This window comes from Salarias fasciatus, chromosome 2 (assembly GCF_902148845.1).
Source record: "Salarias fasciatus chromosome 2, fSalaFa1.1, whole genome shotgun sequence".
In the NCBI taxonomy this organism is placed as follows: domain Eukaryota; kingdom Metazoa; phylum Chordata; class Actinopteri; order Blenniiformes; family Blenniidae; genus Salarias; species Salarias fasciatus.
This window is the reverse complement of record NC_043746.1, coordinates 1,783,080-1,806,452: the sequence shown is the minus strand read 5'-3', so window position 1 is coordinate 1,806,452 and position 23,373 is coordinate 1,783,080.

Genomic DNA, 23,373 nt, shown 5'->3' with positions numbered 1-23,373 from the left:
AGTGTTTTCAAAAAGTTGAGTAAACAGTGGATCCGAGCATCACTGATGTTAACGGACGCCAAAGTGGAGCAGCACAGCGTCTCAGAGCATCCAGTGTGTCTCAGCCGCTCCAGCACCAAAGGCTGCTGTACGACGGCAGAAACATGTGTTATATGAGAAAAACAGTCAAACGTTTGCCTCGTCATGCCGTTAAATCTTGGATGAAGACGTTCTCTGTCTTGGCACCGGGCCTTTTGGAAATCCTTGAGAGCACTGCCAGACGTATTCACTTTGTTCATGAAGCAGGAAGGAACTTCAGAGGAGATAGAAGATCTTGGCTCACTGTGAGAACATAAGAGGGACCATGAGGACGAACAGGTCAGGGGGTTCAGCCGAGTCACTGACCTCTGACCTGAGGTTTGCCTCCATGCTGTGGTGTTTGTGCAGGTCGGCACTGATCAGCGGCGCCGTGCGGCAGGAGGGACAACAGGAACATCCTGTGTTATCAGACAACCGGGTCCCTTGATGAGTTTAAAGTTAAAGCAAACAAAGCAAAAATAAATAAATGAATAAATAAAGGTCCATCCTATGTATCTACTGAAAATGTCCACGTTTTGTTGATCCTCTCTGAGGCTCCGCTTACGTGAAGTGAAAATGGAAAACTTTCAACAATGGTGCTCCAAGTCGCTGAAAATTGAACTTTTTTAAAATGTCTCCCAAAGTGGAACTTGTTTAAGACTCAGTGGAAACATGAATAACAACTTTTTGAAAATGCTGCCACTCTGTGTAAACATGAGAAAATACAACTGCTCAAAAACGTCCCTACTCCTTGTCTTTGTAAACGGGGAAAAATGCAACTTTTTAGAAAACGCTCCAGCTCCACCTCTGTGGGAACGGCAGAAAACAAAACCTGTCCAAACACTGCTGTGCACTTTGGCCGTCATACAGCAGATCGTTCTTCTGCTCATGTACGACGGTGCAAACACTGTTGATGCTGTTAGTGTATTGTCCTCTGCTCGTGTGTGTGTGTGTGTTTCACATTACACAGTAATTTTACGACCCTCAAAAGAGCGTAAACCTGGCTCCCATTGTAGACCCCAGTGAATTATGGGTTATTTGCTGTTTCCTTCATCTTTCCTCCCACAGTAAGCGTGCGCTCATGCACTCATGTTCACTGGTATTTGATTGGACGGTGTGGAGAATGAGAAGGACTTGTGCTGGCGTGCTGCTGTTTGGTAGCCAATCGTCTCTCCAGACCAACTATAAAGTCTAATGTTATAAATAGAGCAGTCTACATTCACAAGATCACATGTCGGCCAAGACCTGCTGGAACAGGCGGCTGATCCGCTCTAATCCAACTTCCTGGATCTTTGGTCTAAAGTTCCTCCAGTGTCTGCCGATTGACCAGAATTCACTTCGGGGCTCAGGGCCACACCAGGACGTTTCCAATCCAACAGGAAACTTTCACTGCATTTTGAATGTCCTTCTACACAACTTTTTGAGAAACCTCCATGTCCGTCTGTGTGTTAAAGAGGAAAACGCAACTTTTAGAAAACATTCTGTGTAAATGGGGGAAAATGCACATTTTCTGAGACTGAAAAATGCATGAGCAGCTCTGTTACAGTCAATACTTCAGTAGACGGACAGTAGTGGCAGGGTTTCCCTCCAGAGTGCCAGGACTCTCCTGGTCCTGGTCCCGGTCCAGATTCCTCTGGTAGTTTAAAAGGTGACAGTTACAATGGTAACAGTCCAGCGTGGTTGTCTGTCCATGCAGACGTCTGTGTCCTCTGTGTCCTACGTCTCCATATCGGTGATCCCACTCCTCCCTTTGCATGAAAGCTACGTAGTTTTCAGTGTTTCTGTCGTTTTTGTATAAACGAACATTGTCTTCAAAATGATGCAGTGTAAATGCCAAACGTTTCTGAAATGAATCATCAAAAGCAGTGTTGTTTTCGTTAACGATGACGATGACGAAAATATTTCGTCAACGCCCCTTTTTTCCGTGACTAAAACGAGACGTGACGAGCTAAAAATATCTCTTTAAAAGACGGAAATGTGACGAGACGTATCTGTTGTTTTCGTTAACGAGACGAGACGAGACGAAAATGTCAGTATTTTGACTTTCAAAATAAATTAAAACAAATGCGATTCTCCCAGCTTTTCACACAGATCGGCTGCTTTACTCTGAAAATATTATGAATTCACGAGCTGCTTCCTGTTTGACCACGCCTGCACTGCTTGCACCGGCGCACTCGAGAGCGGCAGCAACTTTCGCCAGGGCTCGGCGGGAGGAAAAGACGCAGTGATTTATGGATGTATTTAAATCAGAATCCAGCAGAAAATAAAACAGAATGCCTCGTAGTGGAGACGGAGGAACTAATCCAACTGTTTGACTGTTTGTTCTTACTGTGAAACTGCAATAGGAGCCCACTATTGATTAGTGAAGATTTTTTCCCCAAGTAGCCTACCTAATAAATCTTTACTTTCTTTTTCTTTTTTTTTCTTTTTTTTTTTAATAATTCAGGTGTTGTCTTATTTTGAAGAAATGCATTTTGACTTTTGTTTAATATTTGTATAGAGAAAATTCAGGTAAGGAATACTTACAAAGTTTATCAAACTCAAGTTATGTTTGTCATTTCAGTTTTGAAGACTTCCAGTGTTTCATACCATCAAGTGTAGCCAAGGAATTAATTTAGTTTATTTCAGTTGTTTTAATGGTCGTATTTCCCTAATAACCACCTTAATATTGGTTTTATCATTCCTCCAAAATAATAACAGACAGTTACTCTACCAGTTCAAATCAGTAACATAGAAACACAACAGACCAGTTTTAATAAAAGATCTCAGCCTTTATATCAGTACGGACATTATAGAAATAACTTGAAAGAATCAGCAAAACTCCTGTTAGTCCTCTCATTCTGTCTGCAGAGCTCATATCAGCACTGCATTGAGTTTGCAAAGTATCAAACTTGTCCAGTTTGTTGATATTCAAAGGCATCAATGTGTTATATTGCTTTTTTTTTTTGCCATTTAAGTATATTTTATTATGTTTGTTTTGTTTACAATTTCCTTTGTCTTTTTCCTTTTAAGGCTTTTTTTATGACTAAAACTGGACTAAAACTAATTTGGTTTTCGTCGACTAAAACTAGACTAAAACTATCAAGTGTAGAAATGACTAAAATGTGACTAAAACTAATAAGCATTTCGTCCAAAAGACTAAGACTAAAACTAAATCAAAGTAGGCTGCCAAAAACAACACTGATCAAAAGTGACGTATTTTCACTTGAAATGTTGCCATGCATATCTGGCTGGATACTGGAGGAGCCCACGACTCGTCTGCTGTCTATACCATCAGACTGTCCTGGTGGTTGATCAGGAAAGAACAAGTAGGAATGACTAGATCTCCAAACGTAAACAACCCAATCTGTTCCAGGTCTTCAGAGGCCTTCTCCCCTCTGGGGATTTTCATAAAGTCTCACTGAAGAGTGCCAGCTGTGCTGCGGCTGGTGAAAAATTGAAAAATACTCATGCAAGCTCAGTTCAGCTTTGCCAGTTGGCCAAAGTCAAGTCATTTCTCAGCCGTCGAGACCTTGAAACAGCAATCCACGCCTTCATCAGCTCACGTTTGGACTATTGTAACGCCCTCTACATCGGTCTCAGCCAAGCTTCTCTGCACCGTCTACAACTAGTGCCGAATGCAGCCGCCCGCCTCCTCACCAACACACACAAACACGACCATATCTCCCCCGTACTGTTCTCTCCACACCGGCTCCCGGTTCAGTTCAGAATTCAGTTCAAAATCCTTCTGTTTGCCTCCTGCTCCATCCATGGCCTGTGTGACCTCCTGACCCCTCACCAGCCCAGCAGAGCCCTGCGCTCCTCTGGTCAGCTCCTCTGGTCAGCTCCTCTTGGTGGTCCCTCGGTCCAGGTGGAAACAGCGGGGCGATCGTGGACCGGCCCCTGTTCAAGGCCAGGCTGAAGACTCATCTGTTCAGGTCAGCCTGTGACTGTTGAAGTTTACTTTATGTAATGAACGGACATATTTTATATGTATTTGTTTTTTACTCATGTTTTTCACTCATGGTCAGCACCTTGATCAACCTGGGTTGTTGTACAGTGCTATATAAATAAAATTTGATTGATTGATTGATTGATTGATGCTGACTGACATCTCTTCCAAACATCTGGATTTTAGGTACAATATGAAGGTAAATGATCCTTAACAACCGCCATGAAAAGAGAAAAGAGCGTGCTACTCTCAGATGCTTCCAGCTTGGAGGGGATGAATGAGGTTTTCCAGCCAGTTTGTTTCTACATGCTTATAAACCGTATTCTGCAATGTTGAAGTGTGGCACCAGTGATTTGTTAAAGCGTCACCAGTGACAGTTTTCGCCCTGCGCCTGCATATTATGCACATTAAAGAAGAGGGTGGATGCTTCATCTCTTGTAAAGGCGCTGGACGGGTCGTTTTGTGATCATCTGAAAACCAACCTGACATTTCTGTGTGACTGGCTTCTTTCCCGGGTGTGCGTCACTCTTCACCCATTCTTCATATTCTCTTTTTGATCATTTTCTCTTGCTGTTGCATATCCTAACCCCCTCTTTAGCCCGTCACGTTCCTGGAGATGGAGCTCATGCATATTTAACTCAGAACGTCTATTCCATTTGAAGGGGAGCACTGCAGAAGGAGATCAAGGTTTCATGTCCAATCTTTATTAAGCCTTTTCAACTGATAACTGAGAATTTCTCTGTTAAACCAGCAACATCAAATTGGATCTGTCTCACTTGAAATAAAAATGAGTAGATAGTATAGATAAAGAGACTGATCTAACATGTTGAAGAATATTTGATGCCATTATCAAGCGATGACGCTCAGGATGTGAGAATCGTGTTGATTTATAGCGAAAAGCCTCTTTTTTTTTTTTTTCCACTGCGTGCCATTCGGTGGAGACTGACGGGTTCATTCTTTGACATGTTGGTCCTGGTTCGGTTTAAATCCTCCCTGCTGGGGCGTTCAGGGACCCTGCAGGTGGTCTGGGATTCATCCGTCTCGCCACTGTCATGTCTCTTTGTGTGGCTGATGTTAGAATGAGGAGGACAGTTTGAATGCCGATCGAAACTGAAACAGGAAATGTGCTGATCGACTGGCGGATCAGACGCCTGTTGTAAACTTGGCTGCTGAGCTCGATTGGAGAACAGCTCGTTGTGGAAAAAGTATTGAGAAACTGAAGAGCTGGACACCAGCGTTGGACAGTTTGGGTTCTCATTAAGGTCTCCCTAAAGGTTACAGAGCATTTTTAGTTCGTCCAGAACATTTCGCCTGGAGGGTTTTGTGATTGGTGTAATCTAACACCTAAACATGAGCTGGCATCTCGGGAGTGAGCCTGCAAGTCCAGACTCAGGGCAAACACGAGCCTGCCTGGCAGACGAACCTCGACTTCCACCACAAGTAATCCGACACTGATCCTGATCAGATGATCTCAAACCTGACGCCTATGATCAGTTTTGAAAAAAAAAAAGATCGACTGTTCTTTGAGTACACACACACACACACACACACACACACACACACACACACACACGTGGATTTTCCTGAATTTGATGAAACCACAGTCACATCAAAAGATAACGGGCTGCATTTTTCAGGAACCTCAAAAAGAACGAGGAGTTGAATCAGCGGAGGAGAACAAACGTCCCGCTCTGTATTTACCTCGACTTTGTGTCTCTGCTTCACAAACGTTTCCTCCCTTCAGGCGGCGTCTCTTTGAGTTGCCACTCTTTCCGTTTTCAAAGGGCCGACAGTCAGACGCCGCCAGCCGAGGCAAGGAGCCGCTCCGGCGTGGAATCTGACAGCCGGTCGGGAATATTAGTCAACCCTCCGATGGAGGGGAGGGTGAGGAAGGAGGTGATGGAGGGGAGGACGGGAGCAAGAGAGGCGGAGAGTTTATGATGCGTTAAAATGATCGGAGGAGCCATTTATTCTCATGAAAACGTCGACACCTTTTCCCTTTTTTCTCCTCCGTCTGTCTTTCCTGTCACCCTCCACCCCTCTGTCACCTCAGGAAGCTGCTTCAGGCTGGTTTTCTCTTTTTACACCTTTTTCTCCCTCTGGGTAAAAAGCCCCTTTCAGAGGATTAAAGCCAGCATCAACATGTAGAGAAGCGTCCAGTCGGAGGGATGGAGGGAGAGAAACGAGGGATCAGGATGTAAGGGAACGTCATCCCCTGGAAAAATCTCTTTTTCAGAGAAATTCCGAGAAACAAAGACCTTATATAACAAAGACACATTTCCTCTCTTTTCCTGCATGTTGGAGAAACAAACAATGAGAACAACAACAAACGGCACCTCGCCAAAAAGATTTTTCCAAAACTCGGTAGAGTAGCGATGGCAGCAGCATCACTCAGATTAACACAGCTCATAGAAAGAGAAAGTTCTACTAAATTACAACTTGGACTAATTTTGATGAACAATTCAATATTTTCTTGTTTTTTTAAGTCCTTATTGTTTTAGATCTTTTTCAGAAGTTCCTGTTACTTCTGACGCAGGCGTCTGGATCCTTCATGACCGTTTTCACGATTTTCAACCAAATGGAGATGCAAAGCATTTTAATTATTTTAGTATTATTGAAGAATTTCCCCTCTGGGGATTAATAAAGTGTATCTGAATCTATTAAAAAAAAAAATAGAAAAACAGATTTTTTTTTTCTTTTCTGACTTTTCCATTTTTTTTCCCAATTAAAAAAAAAATCATTGTTTTGACTTAGCGTCTAGTTATTTTATTTCATTTTTTCCTCTTCTGGCTGTTGTAGCTGCTTCGGTTTTGTGAAGTCTTCTTTCGTTTCGCTGTCAGGAAAACTGAGTGAGCTCAAGTAAAGACGAGGTTGATGCTCGAAGAGCTTGATGTTAATACTGGAGCTAAAAGTGAGTCTGGTCATCTGAGGAAATGTGAATCACCTTCTGTCAACATGAATCCTTTGTCTTCGTTCCATCAACAGTCGGCTGAGTCCTGGGTATCGTGGCAGTAAACTGGGAGCGGTCCGCTCTGGATGTTTGACAGAACGCCTGCAGGAAGTGGACAGGCAGAACAGACTGACAGGCGCAGTGACAGGAAGCTGTTTTTAATTCATTGTGATTTTTAAGGATTGCAGTAGTTCAGCTAAGATGTCTGGGCTGGTTAAGAACTTGTGTTCGCGTTTGGAAGTGATCCTGATTAGCGGTGAGATTCGTAGGTTGATCAGTGCGACCTGCTTTCAGCTGCTTTCCTGTGTTTCCGTGTTTGTTCCTGTTCAGCTTCAGAAGCAGCAGACCCACCCTGGTTCTGTGACATGCTGACTGAGTGAATGTCCATGAATCCATCGCTGGAGAGGTGACCGGTGTCCAAACCTGGACACGACCTGAAGGGGAGGGACGTTTAGGGCAGCGGTGGCAGGTTCGATCCCCGCAGTGGTCCCTGACCCAGACCCTTGAGCCCCACCACCCATTCTGGAGCAGAGCGGCACGTGTTGAAGTTACCTGACGTGTCTGCGTCCTTCATTCCACCATTCCAGTTGCCCTCCATGTGCAGCTCGTCTCGCTGGTGGAACCTTTGGCTTCCCTCCCATTGACCCTGGGCGCAACGCGGGACGAGTACGGCCACGACACGGGCTTATCGCGTGTTTCTCTGAACACACGTGTGTGTGTGTGTGTGTGTGTGTGTGTGTGTGTATCAGTGTGAGCCGCCTGTTCTCAGGGCACGGGGAACAAGGGCTCTGCACCGGTTGACACCCGTCAGTCTGTCGGCCCGTCTGGAGGCGTCCCGTCACGCCGGGACGGCGGCTCCTGGACGCCACTTCCCCACAGCGTCTCCATGTTCACAGCAGGACGTCATGGAGACTCAGACCAGAGGAGACAGACGAACAAAAAAAAACACTGGTCAGAGAAGGTGGAGATCAGGCGGAGGAGACAGGATGGCCCTTTTCGTTTAGAGGAATTAAATCTCCATTTTCCTGCATCTCTGAGGAGCTGTAGCATCAGTTCTGAGAACACAGACGTAGGATCCAGCTTATGGGAGGTACTAGAAGAAGATTCGGAGAGAGATCCATCTAAACCTCTTCATCCATGTCCAGGAACCCGGCTGCCCCGGACAGATCACCACAGGAGGACATTCACACAGTCAACTGCACCGGTTCACCGGTGCAACTCGCTCCAGATGAGGTTCGGCTGCACGTGGAATCTGAACTAAACGAGTTGAACACCCTGCTGGGCGGACAGAGGATCGACGATTTCAGTAAAGGCACAAGATAAAGCTGGAGAGCATCGAATCATTTCAATTTGCAGCTGAACTTCAAGACTTCTGTGGACAAGTGTTTTTTTTTTTTTGGGGGGGGGGCGGTGGTTGGTTAGTATAAATATCTTCTTTCATTTCGCTGTAAAATGTGTTTGGTCTTCCTTCAGATACGCAGAAACCATCAAATTGGAAAACAAATGGCAGCGAGTTGTGAGTTCTTACATCATCTGGGAGGCGAGAGTTTAAAGGAGGCTGCGGCCTCAGCCTGTCGGGATGGAGTGACGGATGTGCCTCCAGCGGCGCCGTGCATCATGCAGACAGCCAGCTCTTAACTGATTCACTCTGTGTGTGTGTGTGTGTGTGTGTGTGTGTTGAAACATCTCACCTGCTCACAGATTAGTTGTCACGACTGCATAGGTCTCTGCTGTTTCAGTTTACACACATACACAAAAGAGCTGCACACACACGCGCGCACACACACACACGCGCATGCGCAAACCAAGTGGAAGGAAGAAAACGCGTTGTGAGTCACACGAAGGCAGCCTCCGACACCAACGTGCAGACGACGGCCTTCCAGGCAGCGTCTCTGAACTTCTGAGCTCAAACAGAACAAACTGAGGACGGTTTCTTTAAAGGGTCAGTTGATCAAAGATAGTAAAGGGTGCGTGGCATTGAAATTAGGCCTGACGTGAAAATACAAAGTACAGTAGAGGATTTCTAATGAGAACATAGAGTCAAACCTTGTGGGGTTACAGTGAACCAGGCCCCCGTCCCGCAGACATTCCGGTGAAAACATACGGTATGTCTCCGGTGTGTTCCAGAAACACAAAAAGAGAAAAGCAGAATTCTAAAGACATAATGACCCGAACTGAACTGCTGCCTTTCAAAGTTGTGGGTTCCCTTCCTCCTCTCGCCATGTCCGTTTATCAGCGTGTTCCTCAGGAAGACTCTGAACCCCGATGGCAGCCGCCACTAGGGTGGCCATTTCCTCAACACCAAAAAGGAGGACGGGGGGCCTTTCAACGGCCGCCTTTCCTTGGGCGCTAATGTCAGCATCACATCGACAAAGTGTGCAGTAAGCATGTAAATCGCCTTTGCTGCTCTTGCTAATAAATGCTGCTCTTTGGCCACTGTGAGGGACCGAGTGATCACCCCAACTTGGGATCAGCTGGCCTGGCTCAGGTTGGAAGAGGTTTTGCAGAGAAACGAGGTGGAGGTTCAGACGTTCTTTGCCAGTTCGTCGGTTTATTTGCAGGTTTGAAGTCACACACCCTCACAGCAGGCTGCTGACAGCCTCACAGGCCTCTCTCCTGACTTCACCATGGTCCTCCTTAAATAAGCCCAGCCCGACCTAATTAACCAATCCCTGGGCTGGACTAGACCAAAAGCCCAGGAGGGGTGTCTGGTCATCTCATTAATATTTACAAAACTCCCAGTGATATATCAAAACAAATGAAAACATTACTTCAGTTGCACACCACAGAGGACCTTCCCCATAAATCCATTCCTGGAACATAAGTATTTACAATAAATACACAGCTGTGCTCCCCCTCACACCATGGACTGCTCCTCCCTGCCTCAGCCAGGTGAAAGGCAGCGTGACAGAGAGGAGGAGGAGGAAGTGTGCGTGGTGAGTAGTTTCATGGCGTTTCTGCTGGTATGTGGCTGTTACGTCCTCAGGGGATTGTGGGTACCTCACTACCTGCACTCCAGCCGCTGCCACGCCTCTCCTCACTTCTGCCACATCCCCCCGTCCCACGCGTGAGAGAGTCTCAGTTCTGCATGAGAAGAGCTGGTACCCTCTCACACCCACTCTGAGTTGAATGATGTCGTCTTTTCAGCATGTTGACATTCAAAGAGATGCAGCAGCGAGCATGGGGGGGGGGGGGGGGGGGGGGGGGGGGGGGGGGGGGCTTGTTTACATTTTTTCAACCAATGAGAAACCACAGAATTGAGTGACACTGCTATTAGCCAATCATTTTTAACCGTGTTTTTTTTTTTTTAACCAAAAGTCCTACACCATTGGACGATATGCAGTGTTGCATTCAGGTGCAACTCTAAAAAGGAGGACAAATGAGCTTCCGGCTTGAGGCTGCGCTGGACGCCGGACAAGGCGTTTGAAATCCAGACTGTCCGGCCTAAATCTGGACGTATGGTCACCCTAGCCGCCACTGATGTTTGAGTGTGTGTGAGTGTGTGTGAGTGTGATGCCTGCTCAGATGGCAAATACCAGTAAAGCTCTGTTCAGCATGGACTCCTCTTTCTGAAAGAGTCATCTGCAGGGAATAGTGTTAATGTTAAGATTCTGGGCTGGACTGGACCTTCTGTGTTTAACGAGTCTTATTAAGAAAGTCTTTTTCTGGCTTTAGTTTCAGCAAACAGGGCAATTTGTAAATGTCCAGAAACCTTAAACTTTTTCTGAAGCGACTGCAGAGAGGCTTGAGCACATTTTCCCTGAGCTCCGCCTTTCAGGCCTCCATGGACTTATATATCTGTCTGTGTTCTGTGGGATGAAAAGGGCAGTTTGTAATGATGAAGTGTTCTTCGGAGCTGTGCTAGCACCCCTTTAGTAGCTTAAAAGAATGTCCCCTGGACTAAATGTTTAAGCAAATAGCCGGCCCTCACACTCCATCATTCAGCGCTGGCTGCTCCAGTCTGCTTGCTGGCTCGGCGGCGGCGGCGGCGGCGGCCCCGGCTGCGCCCTCCGCCCAGACGAGCCGCCGTGATTGGTGCGAGGGCTTGATTTGTGCCAGCCCACCTCCACCTCGCTTCAGAGGAACGCAGCGAAACGGCACCCGCTGGAGCAGTTCCAGCGGGATGAACCCATTCGCAGTGATCGCCAAGGTGAGGCAAAATGAGGAATTCACTTCAGCATTTCAGGGCACTTAATCCATTCATCTTCAGCAAAACTAAAGGTTCCTGTCAAGTACGTCCCTCCGCTTGGCCTTGGGCCACCGGCTTTCACCAACAGGGATGCAGGTTGATGGTGGAGGCATGTCAGTGCAGGAAAAATGTTAAAGATCATGATGGTGGACTCTTTCCCAGCTTGATCTCAAACTAGACTGCAGCTTTGCAGCTAGAAACCTTTTTTCAGGCTTCTGCAGGGAAACATTTCCTTCTGTTCATTTCACCTTTTTTCAGTTGAGACTTTCCAGACTGGCTTCTCAGAACATGTATGCACAGCAGGGTGCTGGGGAATGGTCCTTCTTTACTCTCTAAAAGGTAAAACAAAACTGAATAAATGCCATTAGCGTCACTCAGCCACTGATTTTGACAGAATTGAATTAAATAATGTTTCTGATCGACAGCGTATGGAACTTTACCCATGGTGCAGCCTGCATCACTGCAACCAGTTACCAAGGTTCTCGGGACGGAATTTAAAACGAGCAGAACCGTGGAGCAAGTTTAAAGTACCAAAGACACAAGATGTGGTCGGACGGGCAGAAACATGTCTCACTCACAAAGATGCAAAGCAGTATTTAAATCTCATGTTCAGGATGTGAAGTTTGAACAACAGCAGGAGTTTCATGCTGACTACAATTCAGAAACTCACACAGACAATATTCAACAAACCACTTTCTGTATAAGAGTGACAGTAAACCGGACGCCTGAACCAGAGAGAAGCTCAGAATCACCAGTGTGCCACAAGAAAACCTGAAGCCATGAAGCTGAGTTGGTTAAGAACTGTTGGACCCGGCCCTTAAACCACGTTTCCATCGTCATGGCAGTGTGGAGTGTAGCCGATTAGGTGTTATTGTCTCTGTATTTATTAATCATTCTGAGTCCTGATTGAAACACTTTTTTTTCCAAAAAGCCACCAGTGACAAATCCAGCAAGGTTTTTGTTTTTCTTGCTGGTGTCATTGATGACTTTGTGAGACACCGATGTGAGTCAGATATCTTTCTATCTTCTCTGGGTCCTCCTCTTATTCAAAGTACACGAAGACCGTACCTTACAAAGGCCTGTTAGTGAGGGTGAAGTAATATTTTGTCTAACTTGTCACCAGAGGTAACTCTGACTGTGGTCGAGTCAAACGCTGAATCCCGGACGTCTAGTTCTGACGAGGATACGATGCGTTTGCCCCGAGCTTCCTGTTCTTCTCTGAAACAGTTACTCCACACTAAGTCCTGATACTAGAGCTTCTCCACAAACTCCCCTCTCTGGTCATCCTGATAATAACACCTTCACAAGGCCTTTTGTGTTCTGACTCACGTTTTAAAGAAACGTTTCCACAACACACATCAAATTGTGAAGAAAAAATAATTCCAGGTCAGACTGACAGAGGGAGATTCCATCAGATCATTACTATGTTGTTTCAGCCACCCTTCACTGGACCCTGATCCCACCCGGTACAGGACCACACTGGACCCTGATCCTAACCGGTACAGGACCACACTGGACCCTGATCCTAACCGGTGCAGGACCACACTGGACCCTGATCCTAACCGGTGCAGGACCACACTGGACCCTGATCCTAACCGGTACAGGACCACACTGGACCCTGATCCTAACCGGTGCAGGACCACACTGGACCCTGATCCCACCCGGTGCAGGACCACACTGGACCCTGATCCTAACCGGTGCAGGACCACACTGGACCCTGATCCTAACCGGTGCAGGACCACACTGGACCCTGATCCTAACCGGTGCAGGACCACACTGGACCCTGATCCTAACCGGTGCAGGACCACACTGGACCCTGATCCTAACCGGTGCAGGACCACACTGGACCCTGATCCTAACGGGTGCAGGACCACACTGGACCCTGATCCTAACCGGTGCAGGACCACACTGGACGAAGGAGGAACTTTCGGCAGTGCTCTGACGCTGCCAGCGGGCTGCACCACGTCCGTAGTGAAACGTCCTCCACATGGACTGAACCAGCAGAGGCTGAGCGTCAGCAGGCAGACCCAGGGCTGCTGTCCTGCTCCGCCTCCAGCAGCTGATCTGGTTTCTCGGTTTCAGAGCGTCAGGCCTGCGTCTCACCTCATGACAGCCACTTTCATCTCAGAGTCTGAAGGTTTGAAAACTTCAACAAACTTTCAAAGTTCTTGGTTTTTTCTCAAAACGCTGAGGGCCTGTTTCTGTGCTCGGTCCCATGGCTTTTCCACTAAGGGATCTTTTGTTGAGTTGAGAACGACGGCAGCTGTTTGAGAGCGGAGTTCTCTGTGTCACTTTGTCTCAAAGAGGCAAAATGAAGAGTTCAACAGTTGCAGTTAAATGTAGGAAATGTGGCCATCAGTCTCTCGCCCTTCACACAGTTTAAGCCAGACTCTTTTTACATCCGAATCGGTTCAGGGTCAGGGTGTCTCTCCTTGCTGTGGAGCCTTTTCATCGGCTCTCTGTCTTCTCTTCAGCACGGTCAGTTCCCCGTCACTTGGACAAAATTGTCACTCTGTGTGTGTTTGGCTGTTTATCAGCGATGCACTGCAAGGCGCTGTCAGCTCAAAGCACCTAATTAAGAGTGTCCCCACGGCCCGCCGGGCAGGTTAAAGCGTCTGCCCCGAGGACCGCAAAGTGTTTAACCAACAATGTGACCCTGGTCTGCTGGCCATACGGTTTTCAAAGCAGCTCGAGTCGTCACCTGTCAGGGGACGGCACACCCGCCACGTTAGCATCTGTCCCTACTCACACACACACACACACACACACCGTCGCTGGTTCTGGATATGAATACCACCGCCCCGCGCCCTCCGCCTGCGACCCGCAGCACCTGTCCTCTCTTGTCCGGTGTGTTAAAGTCCACGGCCTCCAAAGAGCCACAGCAGATGGGAGCTGATTCCTAAACTCACCTCCTGACTCTCCACCTGTGTTCTCGTTTACCCTCCAGCACCTCCGCATGCATTAGCATGCCATTACCTCACATTATGATTGCAGCTTTTTTCCCGGTTTATACACTCAAGAAGCAGCCGGTACAGCTCTTCCTGTTGAATGACACTCTTCCAACTGGACTAACTAAACTATACCAAAAGTTAGTCTGAGTGGGGGAGTGGAGAAATCAAAGGTACGTAGCTAGCTCTAAGTGTTAGCCTCGAAGCCTTGCTTTCAGCATCACAGCGTTTTCACCTGAAGATATCATTCAGCTCGGCTTCATGTTGCAGTGATCCTCTCAGACTGCAGACACACTGTGGCTGCAGTGGGCTGTGAAGCTGTGGAGGACAGAGATGCCTGATCTTCTTTGTCTGTTCTCAACGCTGCCACCATCGGGACTAGATCAGGACAGGATGGACAGACGGACGGACGGTTATGATTGCTTAAACCTCTGTTTCCAAATGCTTGAGTTGGCTAACACTGAGTGTTTGCTCTTTCTGAACTCTTGACTTTGACATTAAACTGACAGAAAGGTTTAGATTGTTCTAATTTCTTTATTTTCTTCCTGTTTTGCATCTTGCATTGCAGAATTTCGGTATTTCTAATCCTCTACACTACAATGTGGTGCAGCTTTTCCACAATGGGTGGAGTTACTTTATGCGCCATGTCGTGGTTGAAGCCTCGACTGATAGCAGATCCTCTAACCTGGAAAGCTGCACTGAGCTCGTTTTTTTCCTCCTAATTCACCAAAGTTTCCCCTGCAGACACGAGGATTCATGAGGTGAGTCAGGAGTCACTTTCAAAGTTTACTGTGCGATAAGCAGCTCCTGCTTCTCCCCCTTTAGCCAGCCTGCGTCACGGGGGGGCGTAGGCTAATTATCTCAAAAATAATAGTGTTGCTGTGCCATTAAAGTGACTTATTTTGAGGTTATTTGCTTTGTCATGTTGTTATTAGGCTGCTCTTACTTTCTTCTTTGTCTTTGGGTGAAGTTTTGTTTGCTTCTTGTCTGGTTTCAGTTTATTCCAGGGGTCTGTGACATTGGCTGTCACCTGATATTTCTGCATGCTTTCTGACGAGGCGTGTCCCAGATGGCGATGTTCAGGTGGTGGCCAAATTATTCACACGGCCACACAAGAGGAGGGAAGTGGAGTGATATTTTGGCACTCTTAAAAAAAACGTTTTCAAAACGGGTTTCAGCTGATGGTAAAGGCTTTTCGGCATCAAACCTGACACACAGCTTCTGCTGACAAATGTCTGACTTCAGTGACGAACAGGAAGAGTTCAGGTTCTCTGAAAGACTTTTAAATGTTCTTGTGAAACTATTGATCTGGTTGCTCACCAGACACGGATTCTGATTGAACTTTGCACAATATAAGTCTAAAATATATAAATCGTCATCATGGTACCCAGGATGCAGAAGACCTCTGCAGTTTGGACTGGAGAGCTGCTGGGTTAGGGTTCAATCCCCATCACGTAGGCAGAAGCGTAGATATGGATTCCTGGTCAATCCCAAATAATTTAACACTTCTCTCATTATTTGGTTTAAAAGTTCACCAGTTTTCAGTTTTATTGCTCAGACCCAGTTTGGATCATATCGAATGTAAATGATCATTTTCACTGCTACCCAATGAGGAACCCACAAAGCTGTCATCTACAACTTTGTCGTAGCTTTTTGTCACATTCCAGGAGCCCAGCTCTGGAATTCTGGGAAAAATAACTGTAGTTGCTTTCCTCTTTGGCCATATATAAGGAGAAATGATTTCATTATCTCCTTCCCAGACAGTATCCCACTGATTCTGGGTTGAGGTCGGGACGACCAGAGTAATAACAGGAGTAATGAACTAACAGAGTTAATGACCAGTCCAAGGCACAGGTCTGCAGAAACACAAACCAGGAACCGGGTCCGGGCTGAGAACTCAGGCTCCAGAGACCAGGACATCAGGAGCACAGGCAGAGGTCTCCAGAGGGCTCAGTCCAAAGAGCGGTCAAACCATGAGCAGAGTCCAAAAATCCAGAAAAGCAGAGCGGAGACGCAGAGGAACCAAGACGAACATGAGGGAAGAGGACTTACTGGGAAAGGAGGAGACACTTGAAGCAGATCACCTGAATCAGGATGGACAGGAAGGACGTGTGTGGAGACAAGACAGGTGAATGAAACGGAACAGGAAGTGTCAAACAGGTCCACGGACAGGTGCAGGACACAGACCAGACAGAAAGACGGAGGGATTCCTGGCAGTTGACTTGTTCTGTGGTTTGAGGGACTGTTTTATTAACTCCTTTGTCGGTTTTCCAGTGTGTTGTTCCTTGATCCGTCTCATTGTCGTTACAGTAATGTTTATCAATGGTTATAGAGTTCAGAGACGCCCCTGGACTTCTTTCCTTTTGTGCAAATATAAGAGGGAAAAGAGGAACTGAACTGAGATTGACATAACTGGTTTAGGTAATGCTGAAAAGTCTTGATAGAGGTGGCATTCGTTTTCAGAAGGGTAAATTATGTGGAACAAGGCTGTTTTTGTGTTGACAGACATCAGACACTACACATTTTAGGTTTCATGTTCAGTGTTTTTCCACCATCTTGTGTGTAAAGCGGATGAAGTGTGTCCAATCTTTGGACTGCAGGAAGACAGGAAGTAATGTCAACACTGAGACACATATATATGGAAGTATTGGGCCGGTGTCCAGCGCTGGCTGGCCTCGCTGTGCATGAGCCTCCATTACCATGTGTGTCTCACCGGAGCCAAATGATGATTGCTCTAACTCCTTGTTAGTCCGACTCAGAGCTAATAATGCCTTTCTCTTCGCCAGCGCTCTCCCTGTGTCCTTCATTTCTCTGCTGCCCTCTCCTTCCCCTCTTTTTCTCGCTCATCTCTCTCATCTTTATTGTTTCCCCACTTCCTGAGCCCTCATCCAATTTGTTCTGTCTCATCTCTTTTCTTCTCCTCTGATATTTGTTGTGTATCTCTCTCTACCCCCTCGATCCTCTTACTTTTTTTTGTCTCCCTCGCTAATCTTTTTGCCCGGCTCCTTATCCTGCCCTGGCTCGCCAAGTCTCTTTCAGCCCCCTCCCCCCTTTCTCGCCGTTTCATTTCCTCCGCAGTGCTTCTGCTCGCTCTAAATGATGCAAGTGCGGAGCGGAGTGCGGCGCTCCACCTGCAAACCTGTCGTCATGCCTTCGCTCTGGCGCCCTGCGCCTCCGGGAGCGCTGCTGCCGTCACCTCCTGGCAAGCATCATGAAGGTTTTAACCAAACACTGAAACAGAAATCTTTATCAGACGAACCCATCGAACCAGGACGTGGTGCCTGAGCAGCCTGACAAAGGTGTAGACGGATCAGTCATCTCACTGTGTCCTCGTGTTGAAAGACTCGGGGAGCTCCGTGATGAACTAACAGGAACTGTATACTGTAACTCCGTGATGCTGTGAAACGGCAGAGTTTTATTTTGGTGGGGTGGGTGTTGGTGAGAGGCTGATGGAGTCAGGAACAGAACCTGGTTTTCAGTTTGTTTGTGATGGTTTAAAAGGAGAATCCATAATGTTGGGAAGGCTCGTCTTTGTAGTCAGTGTAGAGGTCTCTGAAGGGCAGCAGGGGTTTATGATCGAGCCATCTTCTTCAGGACGTCCGGTCTGTCTCGCCCCTCCTTCGCCTCATTGGAGTGTGAATTCCAGCGGAGGACGGCGACGATGTGAACATCGAGGAACCGCTCCACCGTCTCCACCAGGGGACAGAACAGCATCGCATCAGATGCCTTCGTTTATTCTATCAGTTGTTTCAGTGAAGTCAGTCTTTTTGTGCCATCAGCAGGTTGGATGGCTCGGGAGGAAGTTTGAAGAGTTACAGAGCAGAACGTGTTACTGTCCATCGACTCAGACGTGCTGAAGCATCGCGGTTAAACCTGCTGCTGTTTGGCACAGTATTCCTGGATCCTGGATCCTTCCAGTTAATCTAGAGGTTTTTCTTCCTGCGTTGCGGTACATGTGTCATCATTCTGAACTTATGGCAACACAAATATATTTATCTCCGCTGAGTGTACACACGCCATAACACATTGTGTGAAATTTGAATCCACTTCAGTCGTGCAGCATTATGCATGCTGGGAAGTTTTGTTCAGTGGACAACAATCACATCTTTGATACATGAACCTATAAACTGTTTTGATTCAAACATGGTTTTGTGTTCATTGTGCAGATTTTGATTATGCTTGGATGGAATGCCAGCACAGATCCCAGCAGCTGGTGCCAGAAGCGTGTTCTCATAAGAAAAGCAGCGGTTTGTTCCTTCTGATCAGGAAGTCACATAAATCCAAACAAACAGGATGGGTGTTAATATGCAGCTGATTAAATCAGCTTTAACTTGCAGTCAGACTGAGACCTTGAGGTTTTGACAGCCCAGTTATCTTATGATGATCCCAGTCGTTATTTTTAGGGAGGAAACAATGATGCAACAAATGCATTCAGGCACAACTCAACTTTGATTTCCAGCCACTGAAAAACAACAAAAGAAATGGAACAATGAGGAGAGGCGATCTGGAGGGAGTACAGAAGAAGCAGCATCTGGTGCCACAAACACACAAAGCCACAGTGGAAGGAGTCCAGACTGGCTGTGCTGTGGCTTCAGTGTGTGCGGGAGTCCCTGGTTTAACACAGACCACCCAGTTCATCATTCACACATCTGCTGCTGTCCAGAAAGAAGGGTTGAATGCAGTAACTCCCCTTGGACAATATTCAACAAAACCAACAACATAAACACTTTGTAATATGTGATCCGTCAGAAAATTATCCCGTATCGTTACAATTTTTAAGGTTTATTGTCTTTTTTTAATAAGTTTTCCAAACATAGTTCATAACAATTAAAAGAATTTAACTGAACTAATTGTAATTTTTCCATATCTACTCAGTACTTGAGAAAAGAAGGCAATGAAGATTAATAAGTAAATGGAACCCAAAAATCCCCAGGGAGACCAGAATGAACGGCGTCCGGGTGTTCCCTGTGTTCCCTGCACATCGTCTTTCACCAGATGATCGTTGACTGGATCAAGTCTCAGCAGCAGAGCTCTGTTCACCAGTCAGGCCTCGCTCCAGCCTAGTGGACGGTCATTAAGTACTGATCATACCTTAAAGAGAGAGATCGTGGAGATGAAGGAGGGGCCGGTTTAACTTTTCTCTCCATTGCTGCAGAGTGAGGGACTCAGAGACGGAGAGAAAACAAAGAACTCCAATCGGAGTCGTCTTATATTCGGGCCAATACGGTATATTAAGCTTGATGTTGCTTGAAGCTTGTTTTCCATTGAAAGTCTTACACACACAGAACACACACTTTGCACATGAGTGGGAAACAAACTTCAACACAACACTGGAACTAGGTTATGCACTTACACCGCTTTGCGGCTTTAGATTCAAATACTCGGTTCACGTCAGTCTCCCAGATTTAACTAGGGTGACCATACGTCCTCTTTTACCCGGACATGTCCTCTTTTCACGTCCTGTCCGGGGCGTCCGGGAGGTTTTGTAAATTGAAGGAAATGTCCGGGTTTTACTGTTTCTCAGCACCTGAACGTAAACTGACCAGCGCTTTGCACACAGTACTATGAGACTTTGTTGCACGACGTGATTACTGAGAGGCGTCTTGTGAGCCGATCTGCGCCGCGCGCGCACACACACACACACACACACACACACACACACACACACACACACACACACACACACACACAGACGGAGCGGAGCAGACGGGGCTTCAGACAGCGGAGCGTTTCTTCTTCTTCTGTGGTGTTTACCGGCGGATGGCACCATTTCAACAGGCGCAGTAGCGCCTCCTATCGCTATAGAGTGGGATCAGAGAACAATCTAAATTCTATTTATTAACCCCTCTATTTATTATAATACAAGGCATGAGATCAATGCATTCCGACTGTTTACAACACTATTACTGGAGAACTGATGAATTCCTTCTCTACTTAATTCGACAGCGGAGCAGGAAAAAGCCAAAGCTTAAGAGCAGCTTCTCACATGAACTGCAAAAAAAATACCGAGATGAAAAACAGAATGTAGAAGAAAAGCAGGGTGAAGAAAACAATTAAAGATTAAAAGTATATATCCTTTTTGTTTGTTAAGTTAGTGTTTTGGTGAGACTCATATTCTTCTATCTTCTTACAGTTATTAAGAAATATATTTTTGAAGCTGGATTTTCTAACAGAAGAGTTCATATTTAGAACATTAATATTTGTAAGGAGTCTAAGAGAGATATTATTTGTTACAAGTTTTTACATTTCATTTTATTTTGTTAAAGAAGTTAGTTTCGCATCATTGAAGCATAATAAAACATGTTCATCAACCTCTGAGAAGCCTATCTGAATTTGTGCCTCGAGCACCCCCCCCCCCCCCCCCGCCCCCCCCCCCCCCCCCCCCCCCCCCCCCCCCCCCCGGTCCTCTTTTCTGAAATTCTAAATACGGTCACCCTAATTTAACGAACTGCAGCATAATGCTTTTGTTGAAGGATATGAGAGGGATCTTTTTTTTGTGTGTGCAGTCATTACTCAGGGGTGTGCAGTCAGGGGAAGCCCTGCTAGCCCTGATAGCCCTGCTAGCCCTGCTAGCTAGCCCTGCTAGCCCTGCCAAATGGGACTTGTTTTCTCCATAATTAAAAGGTCATTCTGAAATTTGGAGTTTATCATTTGTTCATTTTACAACGTTATCCAGAAAAATAATGGTTATATTTAGTAGAGCTCAAATGTCTTATGTCCTCTAAATGCATCTCAGCTCCGTCCCTCTGCTGGGGTCAGGGGTCGGCAGTAGTTTCATCAGCTGCCTTGGATGGATGGCTATTATCATTTCCCCATGTCCGTGTTGAGTTATTCTGAGTCTGGAACAAATATTGCAGAAAAATCTATTGAGAAATTGAGTTGTTTTTGTTTTTTTTTGTAATTATTTTCATGGGGGTCTTGGATCTGGAGTTTTTGGAATTGCTGGGTTGCAAGAGATTATCTTGAGGTTCCTGTCAAGGATTATATGCTCTTAGTATTTTCTCATCACAGCAACATGTAAACTCTTCGATGCTTCTGTCAAGAGCGACGGCCTTGGTGCAGACGGCTCTCATGATATGCACCTTTTCGCTGATGACAGCATTCTCTCTACATTCCGTCCCTCCTTGACTGCTTCACTGCCTTCAGTACAGGTCAGCTTTGAAAGCATCCAGCTTGTTTTTTTCTCGTCTTCTTTTAGTTTTAAACACAAAACTGTGTATGAATCTTAAGGGAAATACGCCACATGTAGTGTGTCTCCTTCAAAATGTCCCTCCTATGATTGCTCTGAGGTTGAGTATGTTCAAAGCTACAACTATCTTTGTACATCTCACATAAATGTCCTGCACAGGTGAAAAACTGTACTGCTTTCCTTTCCCATGGCAAATCCTCCTTCACACTCCAACAAGAAAGTCTGTTTATTATGATTTAGTTATCCCTTTTTTTGATCATTGTTTTAGAAAATATTGAAGTCGTTGCCGATCTGAATGAGATACATTTTTTTAAAAACTGGTTAAAATGATCTTTATGACCCTTTGGGAAGCAATTCATAGCATGTTTTTAAAGTAGTTTGGACAATATCCGCTATCTACAGCAGGAGTAAAACAGGAAAAACAGCAACCGATAGTCTTGAGGGGACACCTTTTTTAAAACCAATCAAATCCCTTCGCTGTTCGACCTGCCCCCTGCGTGTACATGTCAATGGCGTGCACTGATCCTGGTTCAGTGCGCGCGTTGCCAAGCGCGCTCTCGGCGCTCGCGTGAAAAATAGACCGAAGCGGAGCGGGGACGCTGCAGAGCGCGAGCCGCGGCCCTGCGCGTTGTGTGCGGGCAGTCAGGTAGGTGGTGAAGATGGGAGGCCATCAGAAACTCCGGGCGCGGTGCTTCCGCGTCCAGTGCGTTCCTCCAATGGGGTGGGAGCTGGGCGGAGCTAGGCGGAGCCTTGAGGAGATGCTACATTCGAATACATGCTAGTTTTCCAAGATCGCCAACCCTAGCTTTAATGCTGTAATCTGAGATGTACTGTAGTTCATGGAAAATGGCAGAAAGTCTAGAAGTTCAATGATCCTACTAGCAAATTTCAGTTCCTTTCAGCTGTTCTAGTTTTGTTTTTATTTGCTGAGCGTTTGTGTCTGGCACTGAGGGGGCGTATACACTGATGTTCAACTCCACCATATGACCCATGCATATGTGAGCAAATGGCTTTTGAACGGTTGTCCGTTTTTGTGACCACTGGGTGTGAACAAGGCAATGAGAAGCAGCCGCCTGAGCACATTAACCCGTCACCCATCACTTCTCCTCTAATCCCCGTCCTGGGAGGACGGCAAGACTCTGCTGGAGACGGAGACAATGCAGACGCTTGCAGCCCACATTTAATCCCACAGTCAGCGATTTACCTGCAGCTTCTGAGACATGCTGAAATGTATAACATGCTCTCACTACTGACATACAAAGATGTGATCACACATGGTATTAAGGTGTGTATTTTATGAACCATGAATTCCATCCCAAGAGAATCACAAACAAGAGAGCAACAGTTTGTTTAACTCAAGAAATTCTTTTTCTTTGTGCAACCAGGTTTGTAGGAACGCTGTAAAAAGCACATGCCACAAAAATATTACAGTCCAAACCACAGATATTCACAGCTGCTCTTCTACCTGGATGTATGCCCTCAATGTTGTGACTGTGAACTGTCAAACTACCACAACTGGAAGTGCCATTATTTTCTTAGGAGCTGAAGATTCTCAGCTTCCTATCGCAGTCTATGCTGTTTTCTCTCTTTTATAAAAATACCTACCCATATATAGCACAAACATTCACTTTCCTGAAACACACTTGCACACAAATTTATGGAATCATAAAGACCAGAACGTACCAAAACAGCATTACGCCCAATGCCAAGCTGTCAGTCCAGACTCCGTCGACAGAGGACAGGAAACCGAATTCATAGAAGGGAGACATCTGTCCCAAGACATGTCCATCCATCAATCCACCTTCGATACAGCTTCATCCCAGTCAAGGTCGCAGCAGATGACACTAATCCCAGCCGATCATGGTCAAGGGCCGGACACACCTGGACAGGTCAGCAGTCCATCACATGACAAAGAAAGAGACACGGACAACCACGGCACGGCTGGACGATATTGGCTGAGGGGTTCTGTCTTCACACACTCTAGAGGGAAAGATCGAAAACATGAAAACACAAACTGTAAAACTGATGAAATGGATTGTTAAATCGAAAAAAGACAGCAGCACAAATTTTTTTGTTATTCACTCCTGGAATTCTGCTCTGTCCATAAAT